This window comes from Spea bombifrons, chromosome 2 (assembly GCF_027358695.1).
Source record: "Spea bombifrons isolate aSpeBom1 chromosome 2, aSpeBom1.2.pri, whole genome shotgun sequence".
Taxonomy (NCBI): domain Eukaryota; kingdom Metazoa; phylum Chordata; class Amphibia; order Anura; family Pelobatidae; genus Spea; species Spea bombifrons.
The window spans coordinates 115,390,760-115,399,512 of record NC_071088.1 but is presented as its reverse complement, the minus strand read 5'-3'; the positions used below and the strand labels follow the sequence as shown (position 1 = coordinate 115,399,512).

At 41.3% G+C, this 8,753-nt stretch overlaps 1 protein-coding gene across 1 annotated transcript in view; it reads left to right on the top strand.

Moving 5' to 3' along the window:
• The first annotated feature begins 3,864 nt into the window (after positions 1-3,864).
• Positions 3,865-8,753, top strand: part of POU6F1 (POU class 6 homeobox 1) — a 28,193-nt gene continuing 23,304 nt past the window's right edge. The window contains exon 1 of the mRNA XM_053455790.1: positions 3,865-4,221. The gene's annotated coding sequence lies outside the window, so the exon portion shown is untranslated. The remainder of the gene's footprint in view (positions 4,222-8,753) is intronic.

The following is an 8,753-nucleotide window of genomic DNA, read 5'->3' as shown; positions in this document are numbered from 1 at the left end:
CATATACCAGGAACTGTAAATTCATATGTGAAGTACAATGTGTGTTTAAAGAGACATACAAAAAATGACCACCACAAATTTTGACAAAGGCTGGTGGTTGAATTAGTCCGTAGAAAGAGTTAAAATACTAACATTTGAAATACAATGGGATGTCTAGTTTTCAAGAATATATGATTTGATGGGGGTAAATTGAATTGTCTGGCACCAAAGATTTCCCAGATAGGACATAGGACAGAAGGACTAGATGTCACCATTCAAAGTTGAAAAACTTAATTGTGTATGCCCAAATTACCAGACCAACCCATGCATGAGTGGTATCAATCTACTCAAGAGATGTTGCCAAACACATATTGGGGTGTTGTTTGACAGTGATATATACCAAGAGCTGTAACTTTATACCCAAAGTACAATTTGTGTGAAAAACAAAAACACAAAATAAATTACTACAAGTTTGACAAAGGCCGCTAGTAAAATTAGTGCAAAGAAAGTGTTAAAATACCAGCATTTGAAATACCATGGGGTGCCTAATATGGTTTGATGGGGTAAATTAAATTGGCTGGCTTCAAAGTTTTCCCAATAGGACATGGGGACAGGATTACCAGATTTTATGGTTTTGAAATAGCAAAACGCTATTTGAACTCGTTGCCCTATAACTTGTAAAAAAGCTAAACATTTAAAGAAAGCCTTTCTTGTTCTGAAAAAAAACAATATTTAACTTATGTAAGTACACTAAACGAGAGAGAAGAAAATTAAAGCTAAACACAAACGCTGCAAAAATGTTAAAAGTCTTGGTTACGAAGGGTACAAAAAGAAAAAACACCCTGGTCCTTAAGGGGTCATGGTCCTTAAGAGGTCACAATTTTTGTTCTGACTCCAACCTTACAATACAGTGGATGCAAAAAAGAAGAGGGCATTACATATTTATATCTTATATCACAGGGGTAGATAATGGATAGGGGGCATTGACAATGTGACTGGCCAGAGTAATATTAATTCTTACTCCATAATCCCCGCCAGCCAGGCCACCTCTTGGCCCCAACTCTATCCCTTCCCCTCACTAGCCACGCCCCAAACCCAGCTGTGCCAATTTGGACACTTGAAATGTGGGTCAGTATGCTGTTTGGTTACAGTGTCACATCCAAAATGTGATGTTTGTAAGTGTATAATGTAACCAAAATATAATATATCAAGTGCTATATAAATCAAATACTACTACTAATAATAATTATTATATTATTTATGTAATCATATAATTTATTACAATTACCAATGAGTATACAATAGTAGCATTTTAAATGATGAATTATTATTATTTAATATACCACTATTAATAACAATTTAGTGTTATTAAACAATATAGTAATGATACAAATAATAATGGTGATTGTTCATTAAAATAGTACATATACATTAAATGATGAATATAATTACCGTATTGGCTCGGATATAGGCCGCCCCCGTATATAGGCCGCACCCTAAAAGTTTGGTGCTTTTTTAAAGAAAAAGTTTTTTTCTTAAAAAAACCACCAAAAAACATGCTGCCACTCTGCCCCCCCGAGATATGCTGCCACTGTCCTCCCTCCCCGAGATATGCTGCCACTGTCCTCCCTCCCCGAGATATGCTACCGCTGTCCTCCCTCCCCGAGATATGCTACCGCTGTCCTCCCTCCCCGAGATACGCTACCACTGCCCTCCCTCCCCGAGATATGCTACCACTGTCCCCCCCCGACTTACCGGAGCAGACTCCCGGGTGTCTTGCGGGGCCGGCGGGGGACATCTACGCAATACAACTTCCGGTGCCGGCACCGGAAGTTGTATACGCGTATTGCGTAGACGTCCCCCGCCGGCACCGCAAGACACCCGGAAGTCTGCTCCGGTAAGTCCGGGGGGGGGACGGTCCGCACGATGCGCTTAGACAACCTCCCGTGCCGGCACCCCCCCCGTGGGAAGTGCTGGCAGGGGAGGCTGTCTGAGCGTTTTGGGGAGTAGGATGCAGGTCCCCTGCACTGCTGCGGGGGATCTGTATCCTAACCCCGCTGCCTGCCCGGCGCCCGGGACTGCATGTCCCGGGCGTCGGGCGCTAGACCCCGAATATAGGCCGCACCCCCACTTTAAAGACTTAAAGTGGGGGAAAAAAGTGCGGCCTATATTCGAGCCAATACGGTATTATACATAATGCATAATATTAATAAACTTAATTGTAATGTTGATAATTGTATAAAATTATATATATATTTATATACATTTAATAACAATGATCATTTTTATTAATAAGTGTTGATATTGTTAATATAATACTATATTAAACATAATACTAACAATTATGTGCATAATTGTTTAATAATATATATATAATAACAAATATAACAGCATTATTATTAGCAGTTCAGTGCATTCCACAATGCCGTAATTAGAATTTTTCATTATTATTATTTCTTACACAAATAATAATAATGTAGCCTTATCAATAAACATAATAGTAATACTACTACTAATGAAAATTGTTTAATAGAATAAATACATGTCTTAATGACATATTGTAAAACAAACAATTGTACATTTATTAGGAGATAAGGGCCCTGCTCTTGCGAGCTCATAATCTAGTCGGTGTTTGGGGAGGAAGTGAGTAGGACAGGACTGCTTGGATGGGGATGAGTTGATAGGGTCCGGATGATCTGTTGAAGTTGTTGGTCGCTCAGACAGCTTGATTAGGATCTGAGAGTGTCAGGAAGAAAGGTTGTTCGCTTCTCAAAAGAGAAGCTTTCTGAGAGCTTTTGAAAGTTGTGTATGAGGGAGAACGCCTGATCCAGCATGGGTGAAATCCTAAATGCGGGGGAGAGAGGATTGAGTCACGCAGACGAGAGACACAAGTCATGAGAGGAATGAAGAGGGTAGTTATAGGTGTATTTGGATAGGTAGGTAGAGCTATAGAGGTTGCAGAGATGTTTAGGGCTCTGTACATCATGGTTAGAAGATCAAATTTGATTGCTGACCCAATGGAGTGATTGGTACAGTGGAGCAGCAGATGAGGAACGGTGACAGAGAAAGATTAATCGTGCTGCAATGTTGAGGATAAGAATAGTAATGATGACGACAATTGTTTAATAAAACTATAAATATAATTATTATTGTTAATATAATACTACTAATGTATTGTTAAAATATAACACTAATAATACTGATTTTAATTGAAATATAAAGTATTATTATCATCAAGCTTTGTGCATTCCACATTACCTAAAATTAGAATTTATTATTATTTAATATAACCCCACTAATAATAACGTAGCATTTTTTAAACATACTAGTAATAATACTAATACTAATAATAGTAGTAACACCAATAACAATGATAATTGACATTTATTGATGACAATAATTATTTTTGCCATTACAATGAAATAGTAATACTAGTAATGACAATAATTGTTTGATAAAATTCTCTATATATTTATTATTGTTAATGTACTTTATTAATAATCTCTATATATATTAATAATTAATATTACTATTAATTATACTAATAATACTGATTATAATTGATATATATATATAATATATTATATATATATAACTTATTTTCATTTTTCCACTTTGCCAGTACGATAGTGAATGCTGAAACATAATCATATAATCGGTGAATAAATGTTTTCTCTGATCTGCAGACTTTTGACGGGCGGGGATCCTAATGCCCTTCTCCCACTCGGAGTACGGCCGGCATTTGGCATGCGAAGCGTGGCGCTTTAAGAGAGCGCGCGCTCCCTCTAGCTCCCCGCTCGGCTGTCAGTATGCAGCGCTCGTCCTGCATATATTATGTTCATGACGCAGCAGCAAAAAAATGTTCATGTAAAAACTGCATTCAACTTTATAAGAGGAGACGGCGCATTTATTATTTTTTTTTCCTTTGTATTATTACTTCCTATTCCGAGCTATCTCTCCATGCGCTTCAACTTGTCGCCTGCACTTCTAACAGACATTGGAGAGGGATGGAAGGAAAAGAAATATGATTAAATATTAATAAGGTGTCCCTTCTCTCACAAGAAGCCCTTTTTTTTTATTTATTCATGCAAATGTCCCCCATTTGTATGGACCCCAAGCGCCCTACAAGTGAGCTGTGAGGTGAATTTATAATGACCTGCCCCGGCTACCCGGCAAAGAAGGTATTACACGCGCCACAAAGAAAGAAGGGGGCATATTCAAATTAAAGGAGTCCATTTAACGGTGAGTAACCGAAAAAAAAAAAATATTACTAAGGAGGGGTTGTATAGTAGTGTAGGGGGTAACAAAAATGGGAGTATGTTCTTTGTTTTGTTAATATGCAATGTTGTTAATTAGCATAATTTATATATTTATGATAAAGAGGGGTTGAGGTGCAGGCCCGGGTTTTGTTTTTTTTGCCTGGGTGGTATGGAGGGATGCGGGGGCTAGAAGGGGAGGTATGGGTGTACGTGTAGCGATGGAGACTTTATGGGGAGCGTGCGAGAAACGGGGGCCGAAAAAAAAAATACACCCGGCGGACACATTGCGGAAGGATTTATAAATACGAGAAAGTCGACAGCGCCGGATCTACATTGTGTCCGTTCTGTAAAGCTGGTTTGTAGGGAACCCCTAGGGCTAGTGGAATAGCTGGGGTCCCCAGGGTCAAAACGCCGGGACAAGGGGAAGTGCTTGACCCAGAGGGAGGGTGACTGCTGCGGACAGTGGGGGGTTAAAGGGCACAGGATGGGGGAAGAGTAATGGTGGAGAAGTGGGTGGAGAGGTTTGCGAACTGTTAGCCATAAATTATGTGCTATGGGGAGGGAGGGGTTAGAGGAGTTCCAGTGCTGTGTGTCTCATACAGGTCTGAGCAGTCATTGGCTTCGCTTACTGGAGCCTTAGATGTTCAGAGAAAGGCTGAACTGGGGGAAAAAATGTTTTTCCTTTAATAAGAAAATAATGGTAGGTATGTTAGTTATTAAAATATATATAAATCAATAATAATAAGTATTAAAATGCATTTTGCAATTGCATTAGGACCAGTGAGTTCTAATTTAAAGGGACACTTTAGTGTCCCAGGGAGCACCCTAAACAAATTATGCATATACTAAGTACTAAGTGCCTTTATATACAATGTTCAAATTGAGAAAAAACCTAGGGGACAAACTGCGGATGTCCTCCTCCTCCATAGTCTGATGATGCTTTCCACTGCTTGAAGCAACCAGTCAGTGGCAGGAACCCCCTCCTGTTGAAATCAATGTGCATGCGCATTTAGTATGAACACCCACCACGCAACTATTTATATGCATTAAAGTGCCCCTTTCAGCAAAAGAAACCTGTTCAGAGGTGGGCATAAAAAAATCTTCAAAATAATCTGAACAGACTGCTGGGTTTACAGTGATGCATTTATATCTCCTAATATAGGTTGAAGGATCCATATTAACCCTGTAACGACCAATGACAGGCCAGGCACGTCATGGCATTAAACAAGCTTAGAAAGTGATCTACGATCACTTTCTTTGCTTAAACATTGTTACTGTAATGCCTCGAGGCCATCAGCAACATGTCTGGCCCTTCCCCGGGGCTGCAACATCCACCATACGCTGAATGGCAGTGGACACCCGTTTTAAAAGAGTTTAATCCTGACACGGAAAGAGTTAAAATAAAAGCATTTCAAATATCCAAGGGGTTGGCTTGAGTGGCTGGGTTCAAAGATAGAGCATAGGCACAGACTGACCAAAATGGAAAAAAGTGCACATCCCAGCCCTCGAACAACCAGACAAACTCATGCATGGATGGTGTCACTGTACAAGAGATGTTGCTGAAAACATATTGGGGTGTTGTTTGACAGTGACATATACCAGGAGCTGTAAATTCACACCTGAAGTACAATTTGTGTGATAAAAATACCGTATTGGCCCGAATATAGGCTGCACTTTTTTTTATATATATTCGGGGTTTAGTGCAGGGATGCGCTGCTCGTGTCGCCTGACGCCCTGGACATGCAGCTCCGGGCGGGTGTTTTTTTTTCTTCATTTATCCCTGCTGCGGATAAGCAGCAGGATTAGGATCCAGATCCCCCACAGCACTGCAGGGGACTTGGGTCCTCCTCTCCGGCAGCCATGGACGCCTGCGAGATGCACTTAGACAACCTCCGCTGCTGGGGCTTCTATGGTGGAGCACCGGCGTGACATAACCTTCCGGTGCTCCACCATAGAAGCCCCGGTGGAATTGCCGGCAGCGGAGATCCACCAGCCGGCCCCGATAGACACCAGGGAGTCGGGGGTGGCACTTCTAGGAAGCAGAGTGGCACTTCTAGGGGGCATAAAGCATATCTGAGTGGGCAGGTGGGCATTTTTAGGGGGCATAAAGCATATCTGGGGGGTCAGGGTGTTATATCAGGGGTCATAGAGCATATTAGGGGCAGAGTGGCATATCAGAGGTTATAAAGCATATCCGGGGGTGTCACGGTCAGGACTACTTGCCAAGCCGTGACCGTGTGGAGGGCGTGGGCATGAAGGGGTTAATAGCACCAGGCCTCTGGATTTACTAACTTCACCCCTTAACAAGGCATAAGTTACACCAAATTAACCCCCAAATCCTGCCTGTATCCCCCCAGGTAGTTTGCCACCACTCACGATTTTGATACCGGATTCGTGAGAAATCCGAATTAGAACCTTTATCTCTATATATATATCAACCCACCCCGGGCAACCAACATATATATATATCCTGTAAAACTTAATAACAATATGGTAACGTGTTATCCTCTCTTAGGGTTCGTGGATATCGATACTAGAGCCCAAAGACAGACTTGGATTATGAAAATTTTAATAACAAAAAGACAAAGATTACACAGTGCCAGAATTACAAAAAACAAGACATACAAAATAAAAGTAAAACAGCAAACAGTTCTTAAAAAACAATGGGACTTAAACACAGGACCCTCACTCACGAGTTTCTCCAATAAGTAGGCCTGTGGGAACTCCTTAAGTCCAGACGGTTCTTACGATGTTGTTCCGATCAGAGTATATCATGGAGTTCTGCTTTGAGGTCGCTGCATTGTCCCTAAATCAGACTTTTGCAAGCAAACGCCCCTCTGACCACATGACTGATTATATGACACCATCCCCAAGAATCGGGTCCCATCTTTGATGTGCCAATAAGTTATGGTGGGGTAAAGGTGATGGAAACCCCCCCACTTAAGATAGGAATGGAATTCCTATAACTAAGGATCCTTATCAGTTAGGCCATGAATCACCACAGGGGTCCTCTGGGAAGATGACACCTCTAGCCAGAACAGATACAGAGGGCATTCACAAAGAAACACATTAAATCAACCTCAGATTAACTCATGGAATGCTTAAACAAAGAAACTAACCACCTCTGCTGGGTTACCATTCCATGCATCCACTACATTATATGGGTTAATCATGACACCTCCCCCTTTAAGATGGTGGACAGAGGAGGTCAGCACACGCTGATCTACTATGTCTGCCTAAATTCTAGTCTCCCCCTGACAAGACAAACAGTCAGCGTTCCCATAGAAGCTGACTTGTCACACCAACCAGTAGAACAATACTGTTGTAGCACCGGACTCCATCTGAGCAACTTGCTAAGCTTCCCATCTACTCTATCCTTGTACTGCAGAATCAGGTTGAACTTTAGCTGAGGATCCACGCTCCCCAGATCCTTTAGTAACACTTGTAACTCAGAGTCCATTACACTCAAGGCGTTAACTTTATCAGGAAAACATCCTTGATCCACAGGCTCTTCCAAAATCACATCTGCTCCAATGGCCTGCTCTGCACAGAGTTTATCATGTTCCAGGAGATCCAAAATCAGCTGCTCTTTGCTTTTGCCAAAAATTTGTATATTCCTTTCTTGACAAACCAGCTCCAGAGATTCTTTTGGCTGTCGTCGATATGCCTCCATAATGCAGTATGGTAGAGAAAACAAAAAAGGAGAGGAACGAACTGTTTTGCACTGTATGTCTGTAATTAGGCACTGAGTAATGTCTTTGGGAAATTACACAAAACCCATGTAATTTCTTCTAGTACTAAAATCACCAAACCGGGCAATATAAATAGCACTAAAAAACTCTAGATATCCCACCTAGCTGCCAACAAGTTTGTCACGGTCAGGACTACTTGCCAAGCCGTGACCGTGTGGAGGGCGTGGGCATGAAGGGGTTAATAGCACCAGGCCTCTGGATTTACTAACTTCACCCCTTAACAAGGCATAAGTTACACCAAATTAACCCCCAAATCCTGCCTGTATCCCCCCAGGTAGTTTGCCACCACTCACGATTTTGATACCGGATTCGTGAGAAATCCGAATTAGAACCTTTATCTCTATATATATATCAACCCACCCCGGGCAACCAACATATATATATATCCTGTAAAACTTAATAACAATATGGTAACGTGTTATCCTCTCTTAGGGTTCGTGGATATCGATACTAGAGCCCAAAGACAGACTTGGATTATGAAAATTTTAATAACAAAAAGACAAAGATTACACAGTGCCAGAATTACAAAAAACAAGACATACAAAATAAAAGTAAAACAGCAAACAGTTCTTAAAAAACAATGGGACTTAAACACAGGACCCTCACTCACGAGTTTCTCCAATAAGTAGGCCTGTGGGAACTCCTTAAGTCCAGACGGTTCTTACGATGTTGTTCCGATCAGAGTATATCATGGAGTTCTGCTTTGAGGTCGCTGCATTGTCCCTAAATCAGACTTTTGCAAGCAAACGCCCCTCTGACCACA